The following is a 19310-nucleotide window of genomic DNA, read 5'->3' on the forward strand; positions in this document are numbered from 1 at the left end:
GGTTTCTCAGTCTTTGTCTTGACCTCTCACTCGTTTATGAGTTGCAGTACATGTATTTGCTGTGTAGTCTTTTTACATATTTGTTCATTCATCTGTTCAGCTACATTGTTGAGATCCTCTGTGTTCCAGCCTCTTTGCTGGACACATAACATACTACAGTGCTCCAAAGCAGTGGTGTTTCCTGGCCACTAATGAAGCTCATGGTTTGGTGGGGGATGTGGGGAGAGGACACAGGTAAAATATAATCACTTGATTAGCTTGAAGAGTGACCATGATGACACCCCACAGCACTCAACCCCATAGCATAACAAGGGGGCTTGGGAACCAGCCCCCCCTGGGAAAGATGACACGTCCTCTGGGAGCTACAGAAGAAATAATGTCAACAGGCCACACCCTGTGGACAGAGTGTTTCAGGAAGGGGGGGGGGGCAGCAGGTGGAACTGTCCCTGGGTGAGAAGGACTTAACACATGTTCACTGTGTAACTGTGCCCCGTGTATCTGGGCCCATATAACTGATCCCCGTGTATCTGGGTCCCATGTAACTGAGCCCTGTGTAACTGTGCCCTGTGTATCAGGACCCCACATATCTTTTAAACTCCGATTCTTTTCCAACATGATACTTCGTTGGAATCTGACCTCTGCCATCAGAGGTCACAGACTGATGGGTCCAACAGAAGAGTGTGACCAGCTTTGGCCTGAGAAGCAGCCAGTGCAGTGGAGGGGACAGGGCTGGGCAGGGCTACCTGCCCGGTGTCCCTGCACTCAGGGTGCAGGGCAGACGCAGAAACTAACGGCCCTGACGTCCGAGTGTGGCGCTGTCACTGGACATGCGAGGTGGCTCCGGTCAGTCCCACTTGTTCAAGGGGTCAGCCCCAGCTTTACATGGGCCACTGTGGGTTTTCCTGGCAGACTCAGAGCTGCCTCTTACTCACTCCAGCTCCCAGCTCGGGTCAACACAATGCCCTGAGGCAGAGAAGAGTCCAGCTTTGCATGGCCTGAGCTTATGTGCTAAGAAATCCCAAGGACATGAATGAACTGACACCCCCTGTTAGGGGGCCCCACCAGGATGGGACTGTTGCCTCCTTGACTGCCCAGGATACAGCTGAGGCACTGAAGCTTAGAAGAACGTCAAGTTTCCAGCCCAGCTCACCCGGCCTTCCTTCTCTCTACTGTGATCTTGAAAAGCTCAGAGTAACGATCTCAGCCTTTTTTTTTTTCAGTAAGGGGTTGGAAATAATTCAAGCTGCACTTGATCTGGGGTCTGTGCAGGGGTGAGCTGGCTGTTCTTACAGGCCGAGTCCTGCCACAGGGGCTGTTCACCAATGCGCCCTCAGCAAGCTTCCCTCTACGCACTCGTCCCATGCCATTTGGTCTGGCTTGAGCACGTCCTGTCTGTAGGTAGAAGGAAGGTCAAGAGCGAAGTTATGTCAAAGAAGAAACTGCCTAACACTGGCTAAGAATGTACTCTGAGCTGGTTATACATGTTGTATTATCTCCTTAATGTTTTACAACAATATAGCAAGGTAGGTGCCATTGTCGTCGGCATTTTAGAGTTCATAAAACTAAGGCGTGGAGAGGTTAAGCCACTCGCCAAGACAGCACAGCCCCTCAGTGGGAGAGCTGGGAATTGAAGCAGGTGGTCTGACTCCAGGGCCTGCCTTCTTCACATCCCTACGAGGTGGCCGGACGGACAGGACATGGCCGGCATCGCTGACCAGCTCTAGGGCTCTGTTCTGGGTGCTATTGGGTTCAGGATAGTGTAAGGCTGAATCTGAGTGCGAGGAGAGGGCCCACCATCACAGAAACCATGAGGAGGAGCTGTCACTGGCCTCACCGACAGTACAGGCGGCCCAAGTGTCTGGGTCCACACAGCTCCAGGCACTGGGCCAGGGAAACTGGTAAACGTGCTTTTACCCCCAGGGCCACTCAGCCTGACTGTCCCTCCCACTGCCCACTCGCCACTCGCCTCTCACATCACACTGATACTCGCCATTCTGTGTTAGCAGCTTCTGTTTCCTACCTTCTCGGCCTGCCTGCCAGCTCCTTCCTCAAGCACCAGCCCCTCTCTGCAGGGTCTGCCTGAGGGCTTCCCAGGAGATGCTCCTTCAGCCCTCTGCAGAGTACCTAAGGGGACCGTAGCACCCCCGGGACACCCCCAGCCCCCAAGGATGGATGTATCACAGGCTCCTCAGAGAATGCCCTGAGGACAGGCAAGTGGGAGGGCTCCAGGAAGAAAGGGCATGCAGCCAGAAGCCCATAGGAAAGGAATGAATGTTAATTATGCATTTATCTGGAGCCGGGATTTGTGCAGAGGCCAGGTTGATAATTGGATGCACATTTATGCCAATCACAGACAAGGCTGCAGGGCGGGTACCTGCGGGCCCCACAGCCAGGATGTGGGGGACACAGACAGTTCTCTGCGAGACGGCTACATGTCCTGTCACACAGGCACAGGGGGAGAGACGATATCCTCGGGATAAGGGCAATACACTCACAGGTGTTGAACAGATCGGAATCAATGCCAGTGCTGCCTGCAATTGAAATTGACGAGCGCGCGTGAGCTGCCGCCTAAAGGCTACTCTGCAACCATCGAGTGGCAGCTGCCACCTCTGTCGTGTTCCCTTAGAAAGCGCAGCCACAGTCTCTCTCCCGTGGACCAGCAGAGCCTTATCCCAGATGCATCATTAAACTGCAATTTGTTTCTGAGAAAATGGTGTAAAACTAATAATTTTCTTGAAGACTGTTCATGACGTTTAGGAAAGAACTAAAGAAATGTGCTTGCCATTTACCTAAAGTTCGAAGCTTTGAATACAACAGCTCCAGAATTGAGGCCAAAGGCGGGAGGACAGAGAATCTCTGCCTTTTCCTGCTCTTCAACGTCACTGTCACCACACTCTTCAGAACTCAGAACAAACTCAGTCTCTCCAGATGTTTATACAGCAGGCAGGTGACAATTCTACCCAATAAAATATGAGTGTCATGCTTTCCGATCTAGCCTGCTTTTCTTAACTTCATTTAGAGAATATTTTGCTTAGGACTGGATTGGGGGTGCTCCTTTTTCTGAGAAAAGGTGTCAGTTATAGCACCATTAATATTTTTCATTAAGAATTTTCTGTCATATTTTAAGACCATTGGCTCTCATTTGATGTGTAACAAACCCCCAAGAAAAGCCCCTCTGCTTTACAGGGGAGTTAAGAGGCTCAGAGACACTTGGTTACAACATGATAGAAACAGAACAGACCACGGGCACCTGTCTTCTGTTTTTTTTTTTTGTTTTTTTTTCCTCAAAAAGAACCAAATACATATCTTAGGCAAGGGATACAATTCCCCCCTTTTGTGGGAGATAACTGAGGTCCAGAGAAATCAAGAGAACAAGGAGAAAATCTGCTTTCTGTGGGGATCTGTAGGAGCGGGTCCTTCATCAGTGATGGGGCCTGGGCACGCTGCCGGTGAGGAGGACAAGGGCCCTGGAGGAGCAAGGCTGGGAGCTGAGGGGAGTGACCTCCAGAAAGCTCTCTGCTCTCTAAACTCCTAAGGAGACAGCGCCATGTTGAATGTGTGATGCTCACATCCTCTGATCTGTTATGACAAAGGCAGGTACTCTCTCACACACACACACACACTTTGGATGCACACACACGCACACATGCTTACACACACACATGGACACACACACACAACTCTCAGGCATTCTCACATTTGAAAATATAAACTGGACTGGATTCTTTAAAAGACCCATTATCACGGGCAGCATACCAGCTACGTGAAGGTGCCTGGGTTTGTTTTCTGTTTATTTTTTATTTCATTTATTCTCACAGTAACCTTGCGAGAGAGGGACTTTAGTTCCCATTTTACTGATTTTATTTCTGAGGTGTAACCTGCCTGTAGTTACCCAGGTCAGAGGCATAGAGGTGACATTTCAACTGACAACCCCAGAGCCAGAGGTCTGTCCATCCCACCACACTCTAACAGCAGAGGCAGGAGGCTGTCACTACCCAGCCTCGTTCACCCATCCGCTGATGTGAACTGCAAAGTTCATCCCTGCCAGAAATCAGGTGACCAGTACAGGCCTTCTCTGCATGAATTTGGGTTATGCTTTTTCAACCCAGATGTTATGAAACACTGACATTTGGGGACTTGACCCAGAGGCACTGTGAAGTGTGTCTAGTGACAGTCAGAAGAAGCAACAGGGCTATGGGGACACCCAGACCCCCAAGACCCACTGCAGGGCTGGTGATGGGTTGGGGGTTGGTCTCAGATGCTGGTTCGCTTGTGTCCTGGCAATGGGAGCTAAGCTCGATGGGAATCAGAGCTCTGGGCAGAGGCACAGTTCACAAAGGCCTGGAAGGGCAGTGGGGGCCTAATAACCTGTATTCAGGAGTCTGGTGGATCACAGTAACAACTACTCATGTCAAGGATAAAAGTCAAGTGGTGTCATTAGCAGGTAGAAGATTCTAGCTCTTACCCTGCAGTGTGGGTCAGCTGAAACCTGCAGGAAGGTAGAGCTCAGATTGTATGGGGGCTCAGAATGTAGGGGGGTCTTGCCAACCCCCAGGGGCCCCGGTGAAAAGTCACAGAATCAACCTGAGAAGTGTTAACACGGTTTTGTTTAGAAAGTGACGCAGTATTGAAAAGAAGAAGGCGAGCTGCACAGACGTCCTTGCCACTGACCTGGGCAGCTCCACCCTATGAGAAAGTGTCTCAGCAACTGAGGCTGCCACTTTCAATAAAGGACCCCGAGGCGCAGCTCATCCGGACACTGGGTTCTGCCCACGTGCCACAGACACTTTGCAGTATTTGCTTCAAGCTGCGTCCTGCTCCTCCCAACCGCCCTCTTGGGAAACCGTAATCACCCTTACATTACAGATGCAAGTAATGCCGAGGTGTAAAAAAGTTGCGTAACTTTCCCAAGGTTATGCAGGTGGACACTGAGATGAAGCTTAAATTCCCACCTGACTCCAAATGCATCCATCCACTAGTGAAGGGAGAATTCACCCGTTACTGCCACTTTCTTTTACTGTCTTCCAGCAAGCTGCCACCTCTCCTGGTTCAGCATACCGAAGGACGCTTTCCCACCCCACTGCTAAAAGGATTGACCACGCTCGTCTTCCAACCAAACAAACACTCCCATATGCTGGTTCCCTCCTTTACTGGAGTGTGAGTCAATCCTTCTAAGCTTGTCACTCACATGTGGAGCTGAGCGAACACGACGTCTGCACAGAGCTTGTGCCATCTCACCATCCAGACGAGACTGAGGGCAGACGGGGAGTAGCAGCCCAGCGAAACTCAAGGTCAGGAAAGTCCGGCCAGTACCACAAAGGCACCACTGAGTACCAGGCAGGTGCCAAGTCGCATCTCAGCCCAGGGCCAGGAAGATGAAGGTGCCCCCACCTTGCTCCGAAGACCTTACGATCTAGTTGGAGAAACAGACAATGAATACTGACAAAGTCAGGTTTCAGGGCCGAACTCCATGCTGCGGGTCCTGGGACCCCTGAGGAGGGACCTGCCATTCACACTGGAGAAGACGGTGGAAACAGCACCTGAGCTGAGCCTGACAATGACGGGGAAGTTCCCATCAGGTGATGAGGGGCTGGAAGGAGTTCCGGGGATGGGACAGCGTGAGGAACGTCACAACTCAGAGCTGTCCGGGCTTCACCATGGAACCAGGCACCGGGGCGTTGCAAGGAATGACACGACTGTGGGTAGAGGCATGTGCAGGTGTCTGCAAATGAGGAAGGGAGTGGAAAGCCGGCAACAGGCAGACAAATCCATCTCTCAGCTGGACACAAGAAAAGCCCACTCATAACCTTCTTCGTGCTATCTTCTTTTAATTATTGAATTACTCAATCCATGTATTTATCTATTCCTATAACAGCAGATTTGTTCTCTACAAGGCTGTGATCCCTTTGAGGGCAGAATGCGTGTCCCCCTGCTTACCTTGGTCCCATTACAACATGTGGCAGAGAGCTCCGAGCACATCACGATGCTGAACAGATGCTGCAGATTTGAAATCAAGGATAACCTTCATGGGTTAGGAGTTGTAGGAATGCTGTTTTCCTTAATTCTCACCACAGCCCGTGACTAAGGTATGATCATGTGCCTCTTTTATAGACATAAGAATTGGAGCTCAAGGATAGCGGATAAAGTTCTGAGCACAAATGCTGGGGCATTTTCTCACGTAGAGAAACGTCAGACTTCAGCCCTGGGTCCATGCAGAGACAGCGGCTGTGTTTTTAAGTATTTTTCTCTCTGTGCGAAGTCGGGTTAGAGATTCTGGGCTTGATACCATCCCCACACACTCACCAGCAACCCCAACCTCACTGAAACGAGAAATCAGCCGCACGTGAGTCCTTGAAGCCACAATAAACTGAAGTCCGAGCTGCGGCCTCTGCCCTTGTCAGGAGTCGCTCTCAGAACTGGCCTCTCTGGCTCTGCAGCTCCAGAGACAACGCTGGGTAAACACAGCGTCCCAGACCAGGCTGCTGATGCATCTGCTGAAACCTCGCATGTCAAATGCAATCTGTGTAAGTAGATTGGCACCAAAATTCAGGGCAAGCGGCGCAGGGACTCTTTATTCCCGGGAAATCCATGTTCAGCGCTTTTGGCGCATTGAACACTTGGGTGTCCACACCGCGCTGGGCGCCCGTGTCAGGGGACCTCACAGTCACCTGTCTGCTGACTTGCTGGGGCCGGGCCCTGGCGGGTGATGACACGGAGAAGATGCAACGGGAAAACAGGGGTTGCTGCGCAACAAATGACCACTGTCGTGAAAGGAAAGGACAGTGGCTAGAGGGCGGATGAGGGGACACACCACAGAGGGGCAGCGAGTAAGCTGGAGCGGGAGAACGAACAGCAGTCTGCAAGATCAGCGCTAAAACAATCCAGGTTCTCTCTGCATGGTCCGTCGCCTCGTTGATTACTTATTTTTTTTTTTTTTGTAGAGACAGAGTCTCACTTTATGGCCCTCGGTAGAGTGCCGTGGCATCACACAGCTCACAGCAACCTCCAACTCCTGGGCTTAAGCGATTCTCTTGCCTCAGCCTCCCGAGTAGCTGGGACTACAGGCGCCCGCCACAACGCCCGGCTATTTTTTGGTTGCAGTTTGGCCAGGGCCGGGTTTGAACCCGCCACCCTCAGTATAGGGGGCCGGCGCCCTACCGACTGAGCCACAGGTGCCGCCCATCGTTGACTACTTTTAATACCTGACGATGGCTAAAGGCCAGCGCACCCCTAAAGGAGCGCACATCCCGGAGCACCACGGCCTCGGCTTTTAGGAAAAGAGAACACGGACGCTTTGAGGACGTTTGCGCATGCGTGCGTGTGTGTGTGTGTGTGTGTGTGTGCGCGCGCGCGCGCGCGCTCGCCCATAGATGCGTGCATGCGTGGTGCGTGCGTGCCAGGGTGCACAGGTGCGTGCATGCATGGTGCGTGTGCCGAGGTCGCTAACGTTTGTGTTAAAAGCACCTTGACTGTGTTAGGGTTCCCGGCACGGTCACTGTCTTCTGGAGAGTGTTGCGTAAAGTTAGAGCTACACCCGGCTAGTGAGCCAAGCGCAGCAACCGGCAACCCACGGTGAGTGGTTCACAGACGGGCGAATCGCGCTCGAGTCAACGGGTCCGTGGAAATCCGCCGAGGCTCCCGGGAGACAGACTCTGGTTCGGATCTTGCAGCCCGGGAGGCTGCAGGTAGGGTCTGAAGCAGCTGCTCCTGTCTGGCGGAGGCTAAACTCTTTCCCTTAAAAGGCAGAGCCAGGGGATGTGAGAGGCCTCTGGTTGATACCATTTGATCCCGACTCCTGTGGATCTGAAGTTTCACCTGCTCTGCTGGGTCTTCTGTCCCGCCGAGGTCAGCGTTCCCTTCCTCTTCCATGCTGCTGCTGACGGCCTGCCTTGCTGTGTGTGAAGGGCCAGTGCTTCACGTAGCAGAAATAGACACTTGGACCTTACAGAAATGGGTTCAGCTTACGAGCTTTACACGGGTGTGATAAGAGGTCCCCTCTGAGTGGAGGCTACTCCAGCTACCAACTATGTCACCAGGGTCCTGCTGCTCTGTGACCCTGAGGAAAACAACCCCCTCCCCCTCACATGGCCCCCAAACTTTCTGATTCCACTGCAAAGATGTAATTTATTGTTTATAACTTTTGGCCTTTTGTCTTATGGATGTGCCTTCCAAATGGACAATATAAGGGATGAGCATGAACTTATTTCAGGAAGCTATTTTTTTTTTGTGCCTATTATGATGAAAATAAAATAGGTTCCTATATCTAATCTATTAACCCCCAACAGCTGATGTTGAAGATGCGTTATGGTGCATTGGAAATAACTCTGGGTTAGAAGGTTCTGGATGTAAGCCCAGACATCATCATTAATGCATGTAAGAATCTGAGCTTGTCATTTAACTTCCCCCATCCTCAGTGTCCCCATCTGACAGTGGGAAAAACAGTACTTACTTCTCAGTACTGTTGAAAGAGTCCAATTCATATACCATTTGGGTTTTCAGTGACAGGGTCTTCCAGCCTCTGGCATCTGGCTCTGCTACAGGGTTCTTCCGAGGCAGCCCTGTGGACCGAGGTGGGGGATGTGCACCTCATTCAAAGAAAATCGATCCACAATCTCTACTGAAGGAAAGAAAGTCTGGTCTAGAAAAGAGAATTGTGGAAAATTCCCTTTTTCACAATTACCTCTCTCAAGATTTTAATTTGAAAAAAATTGGGTAAAAAATGAAGGGAACAGCAGCAGGATCTGAAACCAGAAGTCACATTACAGAGAGAAATGGGGAAATAGGGAGGACAGAAAGGAGAGCTTGTCTGTGCCCCCCGTTTGGCTTCTTTTGAAGGCAGGCCTGAGAAAAGAGTTAGGTGCTGTTAGCATTTTGGAGGGGTGTCCAACCTACAGCCTGTGAGCGGCATACAGATTACTTGAGGGCTGTTTTGCTTTTCTGTGGTGTTGGGTTGTCATGAAAAGCGGGCATGGGCCTTTTCTTTTGCTCATCAGCTTTCATTACCATTTGTGTATTTAGTTTGTAGCCCAAGGCACCTCTTATTCTTCAAATGTGTGACAGAAAAGAAAAAAGGTTGACCACCCCTAGAAGGAAGGAATGGGATAGTGACACAGCAAAGGAAGAAGGGTCAGAAAAAATATTAATGATCGGATAATTGGCACAGACTACTTTTCAATTCCTTGGCGGGAGGGGGGTTCTTTCCCTGAATTTGTCAAGCTCCCCTGGTATTACTCTCTAATTTTTGTATCGTAACACTTATAAAACTGTACTTCACCTTGTTATTTAAATACACCAGGCACACAGTTGGCTCTTATTATTCACTGATGAAGTGAGTAAGGAAAGGATATATGGAGGCCGGAGAATCAGTGGAGAAAGAGAGGCGAGAAAGGAAGGAAGGGACACGTGCAGTATGCCTGGGCGAGGCCTGGGGGACACACAGGAAGCCGTGCTGGTTCATGCCGGGAACTGGCGATCAGTTGAGGAAGCCAGAGGGACAGCAAAAGGAGCCATGATTCAGGCAAACTTGAAGCGCTGTGAGACCATCAACCAAGGTGACACAGCCCATTTAGGGCCATCAGCTTGTCATGCTAGAAGAAGTGAGAAAAAAATGTGTTTGGAAAATGTCATCATCCAGGGGGGAGCTGGGCAGGCACCCTGAATGATGCTTCAACTGCAAACAGCTTACAAGATGAGTTAGAGGAATATCTTGAAAATGGTTTTATTTGCTGTCTATCTCAGTTGGGAAGAAAATGAGAAATAGGCAGAGGTCAAAAGCATAGACGAAAGTGAACAGTAAGAGAGCACCAAGGCCAGCTCCCCAAAAGCGTGAATCGAGGGAGTCCCCAGGAAGAAATGAAGACGGGACATCTTCTACGGGAGCTGCAGGAGCAGTAACTTGTGGAAGACAGCAGGACAGAGCACCTGCTCTTCTTCATTCTGTGTCTGAATTCAAGATGCTTTATGATGGATGCCATGCATGATTTGGGGCATTTTCCTCCTCTAGAACTTCAGAGGTGGCAAAGTTAACATTCTGATTTTAGTTCAGCCTCCCGAGAAGTGTGGAATTCCAGAGCAAGACTTTAAAGGAAAAGTTATGACCCACATTAAATAACTGAAAGTTAAATGTATAAGTATCTTTACATCTTAAACATTATTTTGTCTGATGTCTTATACAGTAGCATACCAAGGGTCAATCAAGGTGTAAGAGACAAAATGACAGTTATCTGCAAGGAATTTGAAAATAGTAATAAAACCAGCTGTAAGTTCATATGCCTCTTCATGTCACCAAAAGCCAACAAGTCTACACAAGGTTAAAGATAAAATACATACTCCTCCATGAAAAATTATTTTGTTACTCTAAAGATCTAAATGATTGCTATGTTTACTCCTGCTTTTTAATTGCATACAGGTAAGTTTCACATCAGGGCATTTTTATTAGCTGCCTTTTTTTTTTAGACAGAATCTCATTCTGTTGCCCAGGGTAGAGTGCCATGGTGTGACAGCTCACAGCAACCTCAGACTCCTGGGCTCAAGCAGTCCTCTTGCCTCAGCCTTCCAAGTAGCTGTGACTGTTGGTGCCCATGACACCTGCTAGCTTTTCTATTTTTAGTAGAGTCGGGGTTCTTGCTCAGGGTGGTCTGGAACTCCTGAGCTGAGGAGATCCACCAGCTCAGCCTCCCAGAGTTCTGAGATTACAGATGTGAGCCACTGTATCCGGCCTATTAGCTGACCTTTAATAAATACAGCTTTTTACTTTAACTTGGAGAATTCCCATTTGCATGGTGAGCCCCCATAAACACAACCTCAACTATGTGTGTTTTTTAAGAGAGTAAATCCTTAAGTTTTGGATTTTTTTTTTTTTTTTTTTTTGAGCTAACGTTGGGTACGGATTTTTGTCTCCACCACCTGTGGTTTAATACATAATCCTATGTTTAAATAATAGATTTAAAATATCCACTGAGATTTTTCTTTTCTGAGTTATTTTTTCTTTTGACATGAAGTTGCACCTGAGGTTAATTAGAGTAAAAATTAATTGGAAATTATAACCCCTTCTTGCACAGAAAATAATCTAATTTCAAAGAATGCCAGGAAACATTACAAAAGATGCTGCTCTTACTTTGCCGGAAAAAAAACCTAAAGAACAAAGTTTGATGCCTCCATCCCTTTCACCAAGACTGGGCACTTGTCCTAAGGGAGCACAGAAAGCCGTGTCGCTGTTTTATCCACGAGTCACATCTCTGATAATTTTCAGAAGACATCTCTGGAATACATAACAAACATAACAAAGCTTGTAAAAGATTGTCAGATGAAGTTATTTTTGTGGATGCTTTTCCATTGAAGAAACATTTGAAAGCCATTGGAATTTATCTCAAAGAAATAGACACACATAATATTATCATTTATAAGATTTATTACTTATGAATTTCTGCCAAATGTATCCTTTCCTTAAAGACTTTTCCTGTTTGCATCTATTCTATTACTGTCTTTAAAAGAAATTTTTCAAAACTGAAATGAACAAAAGGTGAGCTATCAACTATGAGCAAAAATAGATGAGTCTAGACTGAAACTGGACCCACACCTTTCACCATTAACTAAGATAGACTCTCACTGGATTAAAGATTTAAACTTAAGACATGAAAATATAAAAATACTAGAAGAGAGTGCAGGGAAAACCCTTGAAGAAATTGGTCTGGGCGAGTATTTTATGAGGAGGACCCCTGGGGCAATTGAAGCAGCTTCAAAAATACACTACTGGGACCTGATCAAACTAAAAAGCTTCTGCACAGCCAAGAACACAGTAAGTAAAGCAAGCAGACAGCCCTCAGAATGGGAGAAGATATTTGCAGGTTATGTCTCCGACAAAGGTTTAATAACCAGAATCCACAGAGAACTCAAATGTATAAGCAAGAAAAGAACAAGGGATCCCATCGCAGGCTGGGCAAGGGACTTGAAGAGAAACTTCTCTGAAGAAGACAGGCACGCGGCCTTCAGACATATGAAAAAATGCTCATCATCTTTAATCATCAGAGAAATGCAAATCAAAACTACTTTGAGATATCATCTAACTCTAGTAAAATTAGCCTATATCACAAAATCCCAAGACCAGAGATGTTGGCGTGGATGTGGAGAAAAGGGAACACTTTTACACTGCTGGTGGGAATGCAAATTAATACATTCCTTTTGGAAAGATGTTTCGAGAACACTTAGAGATCTAAAAATAGATCTGCCATTCAATCCTATAATTCATCTACTAGGCATATACCCAGAAGACCAAAAATCACATCATAACAAAGATATTTGCACCAGAATGTTTATTGCAGCCCAATTCAAAATTGCTAAGTCATGGAAAAAGCCCAAGTGCCCATCGATCCACGAATGGATTAATAAATTGTGGTATATGTACAGCATGGAATATTATGCAGCCTTAAAAAAGATGGAGACTTTACCTCTTTCATGTTTACATGGATGGAGCTGGAACATATTCTTCTCAGTAAAGTATCTCAAAAATGGAAGAAAAAGTATCCAATATACTCAGCCCTACTATGAGACTAATTTATGGCTTTCACATGAAAGCTATAACCCAGTTATAACCTAAGAATGGGGGAAGGGGGAGAGAAAGGGGAAAGAGGGGGGAGGATGGGCAGAGGGAGGGTGATTGGTGGGATTACACCTGTGGTGCATCTTACAAGGGTACGTTTGAAACTTAGTAAATGTAGAATATAAATGTCTTAACACAATAACTAAGAAAATGCCAGGAAGGCTATGTTAACCAGTGGGGTGAAAATGTGTCAAACGGTCTATAAAACCAGTGTATGGTGCCCCATGATCGCATTAATGTACACAGCTATGATTTAATAAAAAAAAAAAAAGATGAGTCTAGCTGTACCAATAACCGAACGTAAATATGCAAAAATGGGTCCTAAAAAGTAACTGACGAGTTTACATACATACCTAGGTAAGCCGGTAGTGTGTCAAGCTTGTGGAGATTGGATTTGGGATATAATCTAATCTCAGTAAGTCTTCTGTTCTTAATTAAATTTGTACACGTTTTTGTAGAGTGGGACAGGATGTACTGTTTCTCCTTAATCTTACATAACCAAAAATTCCTTTTTCGATGTCTGCGCAAACTGTCAATCTGTTTCTCTACTTAATCATTTTTAAGTTTTAATGAATTGCTTTACAATGCAAAACTGGTCGCTTTCACAGATTGGCCTGCCTCTTGGGTTCTACCTCTCATCTGGGTAGTGGCAGAGGCCAAGTCATTTGCAAGTTGCAAAGCTCTGGTGCAATCCCCAGCCCTGTATGTTTGCACATTTTGTGTCTTGTTTAAAAAAGTCCTTGCCTGCCCCAAGTGCTTAAGGATCTTTTTTTCTATGATGTCTTATAAACGTTTTATAGTTTTCATATTTAAGTCTTTAATTCACCTGGAATTGATTTTTATATAACGGATGATGTAGGGATCCAACTTATTTTCCCCATTGATAACCCAGTTTCCTAGCACCATTTTTGAAAAGTCTATTCTTTCCACACTGATTTGTACCACCAATGTTGCCGTAAATCACATTTCCTTATTTCCCCCAAGCTATCCGGGAGTGCTGCTCTGCCCATGGTCAATTTGCCTGTGCCCAATCACACTGTAATTTAATTGCTCTAATTTTATGATGATGCGGGATATCTGTAAGATCATCTCATGCATTTTTCTTCTTCTTGTCTGTTATTGACCTTAACACTTCCAATTACATTTCAGGTTTTAGTTTGCCAAGTTCTATGAAGTGCCCTGTTGACATTTTCACTGGAATTGCATTAGATCTATGGTTCAATGTGGGGAGAAGTTTGACACCTTTATAGGACTGAGCCTCTTTATCCATTCTGTTAGTTGTTTATTGTCTTTCAGAAGACTTTTGTAATTTGTACCATAATGGACCTGCAAAAAGGTGGTTGTGCTTTTTCTTAGGCGTTTTATGTTGTTGTATATGTATGTGTTTGACTGCTATAAATTGTAGACTTTAAAATTTTACATCTTCAAACTCTGGTTATGGGATTCAACTCCCTTTGGCACATTGGTTTTATATTTAGAAATCTTTCCATTTCATTCATTATATTGAAGGTGTTTTTATATCAAACACCACTTTCTATACATCATCTGTGAATAATGAAAGTCTTACTTCCTCTTTCCAGTGTTTATTCATTTTGGTTTACCATCTTGCCTTCTGCGCTGGCCGGGTCCCCCAGAGCAGTGACCACTTATAACTGGTGACCAAACCTCCATGGCTCCCACCCAATGGCTCCGAGACACAGGGAATGTGTGTCCACACCAAAAGCTGCATTACAAACATGGAGAAATTCATTTTATTATCATAAAACATTTAAAAACTGGCGGTGCCTGTGGCTCAAAGGAGTAGGGCACCAGCCCCATATGCCAGAGGTGGCAGGTTCAAACCCAGCCCTGGCCAAAAAAACTGCAAAAAAAAAAAAACATTTAAAGGGCTGCGCCTGTGGCTCAGTCGGTAGGGCGCCGGCCCCATATGCCGAGGGTGGCGGGTTCAAACCCAGCCCCGGCCACACTGCAACCAAAAAATAGCCGGGCGTTGTGGCGGGCGCCTGTGGTCCCAGCTGCTCGGGAGGCTGAGGCAGGAGAATCGCTTAAGCCCAGGAGTTGGAGGTTGCTGTGAGCTGTGTGAGGCCACGACACTCTGCCGAGGGCCATAAAGTGAGACTCTGTCTCTAAAAAAAAAAAAAAAACATTTAAAAACTGCTCACATTTATTATGTACACATGTTTATGGTTGCTATGTTAACAACTGTTTTTAGTTAAAAATAAAATTTTAAACAAAGACTCAAGAAACAAGTAAATTAGCCCATGCAGGGAAAAGGAGACCCAGGGTTGAGGGAAAAAGCGTGTGGCACGTGGGAGGCAGGTGGCTGGAGACAGGAGCAGGGAGGGCAGGGTCCTTCCAAATGAAGTGGCTCTATCTGGGGCCTTTTGAGAAAGAGCCTCAGGCCAGGCCACTGCTAATGCCTGTGACCAGAAGCACCTTGTGCCCTAGGACCTCTGGTTGCCCCATCCGAGCGCAGCCAAGTCCATCCCTGAGCACAACTAATTTTTATCACCATGGGGACCAGCTCCTGCTGTGCTGCCCTGCCGGCTAATCACTGCCCAGCCAAGCCTACTCTCACCCTTTACGGATGAATTTAGCTCTGCCCTGTGCTTGGCCCTGAGATGACTTTTAAAAAAACTTTTAAAATCATAGAAAGTTTAGAATGCACACAGAAGCAGAGAGAATAGCAGGACAGTGCCCCACGCACCTGCTCACCCCCCGGCTCCTCCCTCCGTCGTCAGCCGGACTCTCATGCCTCCTCTCTTCCCACACACTTTTTCCTTCAGTTCTTTACAAGTAAATGCCAGATATGATGCCTTTTTACCTATAAGCAATCCTAATAGATGAGGGCACTTTAAAGAAACACTATCATCACGTCATTATTGTTTCTAACAAAATTAACAATAATTCCCCTAATGCCTATTTTGTATTTTCCTCACTGACCCCAAACTGCCCTTTCACAGCTTGTATGCGCAGATCAAGGTCTAAATAAGGTCTGCACATTGCACCTGTTTTATGGGCATCCTGAGACACAATTTCAAATTAAATCCCTGATTTTGAGATCACAGTAGATTTGCGTGCAGTTGTGAGACTGACGCAGAGGACTCTCACGGTCCCTCAGCCAGTTATCCCCAGGGTAGTATCTGGCAAAATGATAGCACAATTTCACATTGGGATATTGATAAGACAGCATCGCTGAGAAAATGTCAGTACTTCAAAGCTTACAAAATGACAATTAACTGAGAAATGCTTATTTGTAAAAAGAAGGTAAACGCTATTTCATGAAATGCCCTAAAAACATGCTGCCTCTCTGTGGCCACTTGTCACCCGTTTTTCAAAGGGCTGGACCTCCCCTCACAGACACGCACAGGCCACACAGGCTGTGTCCACACAGACAGACGTAAAGGTCACCTTCACTGCGGAATGGGAATGGTCATCCTTGGGTGGGGCCAGGCCGGGCTGTGAATCGCTGTCCTTGCAGCCACGTCCCCTGAGTGCCCCAGTGACGTCACCAGGGAGGCCTGCTCCTTGCAGGCGTGAACTTGCTGGTTGCAGGAGGAATTGCGGAAGGGCAGATGTCAGCGTCTATTACTCAACAAGTGCTCGCACCTACAATTAATTTTTAAAGAAGTAAAATAGGTATCAATGAGCTTTTCCATGTATTCCCAATATTTACAGTTGTCTTTTATAGGAGATAACTGTGCAGCCCCGACCACTGGGGCAGCTGGGCCAGTATGTGTGTGAGAGGGTGAGGGGACGGTCCACGGAGGGGGAAGACAAGGACATCTTAGGGTCAGACCCTTCCTGTGCACCAGCAGCCGCGGGAACACTGCGCCTGCACCCTTCATTCAATCCAGGCACTTGGATTTATGGGACAAAGATTGCACTCTTCATTTCTACAATAAAGAAACAGATATTCTCAAAATCCCCCAGCTGGTGAGTGCAAGTCAAGGTTCAAGCCAGAACCCAGAGCACATTCTTTCCTGCTTCGAATGTTCTGTTTAGGTGACATGTGCTGGGAGAGTCACAGCCACAGTTAAGGTCATTTCTGAAGGAACCAAGGCTTTGCCATGAGAAGGGACCCACCGCAAAGACCCGGACGGTTCACGGGCTCCTCACAGCGCCCCCACGGCAGGAAGGAGTGTTTACTTGCTTATCTGATGGTTATACATTTCTAAAGTAATCAATTCAGTAGACATTTGCTTGTTTTTATATTAGTTTATCTTCCCCACTTGAACCTGTCTGGCTGACTCTCCCTGGAGTGCCTGTTACTAAGCACGAATTTACTGCAAGGATGAAGGAGCATTTTGTGAGGATTAAAAAGGTAAAGTGAAATGTTTGTGCATGAGGTTAGTTGGTGTTCAGAAACAAAACATGAAGGTCCCCTTTGTCACATGATGAGGGAGACCCATTCGCCTGTGTTGGGGCCACGTGTGACCCAGCCCCGCTCTGTCTCACCTGCACTCACGTCTTATAAATACCCCCACGGTTGCCCCTCCCAGATGCACCGTGGGTGAATTCCTGCCTCTGTGCCTTTGCTCCTGGGCTCCTTCCAGTGAGCCATCCTGTGGGTGTGTGTCCCCCCTCGGTTACACTCTCTCCTGATCCCCTGTGATGGCCCTTTAGCCTGTAAGATCCCAGTTAGAGTCCAGTTCAGACTGTGCTTGAAAACCCCTGACCAGTCTGAGCGCTCAGCGGCCTTGGGCTAGACGGGCTGAGATGTTGTCAGCCAGCCAAGGTCCACCTGCCATCCTGACCCAGGGACAAGGCATTTCCACACCTGAATGACCCCACCCCCCTCTCCACAGTCCCTTGGACCTGTTCCATGTCACTTTTGTTTCTAACTCCTTTCTCATGGCAGCTCTTTGGTGCCTGAGGATCTACAGAGAACAGGCCGTTTGCAAAAGCACAGAGCATCCCAGGCGGTGAGAGCACCTCCCTACCCTCTCCATTCTCCTTGCTCCCAGCCCAGGGCCCTACGTGTCCACTGATGAGAAAAGTTGTCTGACGACAGCATGACCCCAAAGCCCTCTGAGGAGGGCACTCCCCCTCCCCCGCCCCACGCCGGGAGGTCATCAGAAAGCAGGAGGAAGTGGGCTGGGAAGGGAAGCGAAAAAGTAAGCCCAGCACAGAAAACCCTCTCTCTTCCCAGAGAGCTACTCTGTGCCCTTCTCCGAGCTTCTATTCTTGACAACTGGCCCATCCATTCAAAACCTCGTCATTAAATGTCTACCACGGGAGCCAAAGGAAGGATTGGTCTCTACCACGGGAGCCAAAGGAAGGATCAGTCTCTTTTGTGTCAGTCTTGACCTCAGAAGACTCTAGGGCTCCCTATACACAACAGTGGGTCTGAAGAGGTATTTACAATCCTTCTTCATCCCCCACAGCTGAGACGCTGAAATTGCCCCTTACTCTCCTGACACTAAGGAAGGAAGGTCTGACAGCAGAGCTCTGGGCTTGCTTCCATCACACTCCTCCCATTCTTAAGGGAGAGAAACTGAACCTAAATACAAGGGCGAGATGCCACCCTTCAGGGCCTGAGGACGCAGAATTAGCCTTAGTTCTCAGTAAGAGGAGGGGACAGCCCTGTGCCCAGGCTGTGTCCTGCCTCAGGAAGCTGCATGGGATGGTACTCCCCTCCCCTGTGCAGAAACCAGCCGCTGTGTGGGAGTCTCTCTCAGGTGCCCATGTCACACTGCAAGCATAATTTAAGGGACTCCAGAACTTCCAGAATCCAATGCCTGAATGGAAACCAACTTAATCTGGATATAACTGTGGATGTATTGAAATCATCTTCCAAATTCGCCCTTAATCCAAGATTAAGATACTATCTAAATTTACTTAGAATTCAAGTCAGGTGTTTACAACATAACGTGTACATATATTCTCAGAATGTTCTGTTTGACTTTGTTTTTAAGGAGAAATAATATTATGGAAGAGAACAATTATTCACTAGACAGGTCTTTGCAGACTCTGCATTCGAGTTTCAATTCCGCTAAGTCACTTCACCACTTTGCCCTCTGCTGAGGGGAGTAACGTGCAGACCAGTGCGGCTGCTTCCTCCCAGAGGGGTTAGGACCAAATGCTAAAAGTGCTTTAGAAAGATTAGAATGTCATTAAAATGTTTTTTTAGAAAAAGAATGTGTTGAGATAATTTCATTATTCTTGTTTCTGGGAAAATTAGCTCTTAGACCAGAAAATCTAATGTCAAATACTCAAAGCAGACGAGGCTAACCAATAATAAAGACGTGGGCTCTTTACAGTAACTCAAGTGTCTGCAAGGGTGTGTGTGGGAGGGGGGGTGAGATGCTTTGCTGAAAGGCCCAGACATGGGCCTGCAATTAGCTATTTTTTTTTTTATTAAATCATAGCTGTGTACATTAATGTGATCACTAGCACCATATACTAGTTTCATAGACCATTTGACACATTTCCATCACACTGGTTAACATAGCCTTCCTGGCATTTTCCTAGTTACTGTGCTAAGACATTTACATTCCACATTTACTAAGTTTCACATATACCCTAGTAAGATGCACCACAGGTGTAATCCCACCAATCTCCCTCCCCTCCCTTTCCCCTTCCCCCTATTCTTAGGTTGTAACTGGGTTATAGCTTTCATGCAATTAGCTATTGATCTTCCGCAGACTTTGGGGGAATGAGGAGTTAGATAAATTTGCTGAATTGAATATAGTGAAAACTCGCACACATA

The sequence above is a fragment of the Nycticebus coucang genome, chromosome 23 (assembly GCF_027406575.1).
Source record: "Nycticebus coucang isolate mNycCou1 chromosome 23, mNycCou1.pri, whole genome shotgun sequence".
In the NCBI taxonomy this organism is placed as follows: domain Eukaryota; kingdom Metazoa; phylum Chordata; class Mammalia; order Primates; family Lorisidae; genus Nycticebus; species Nycticebus coucang.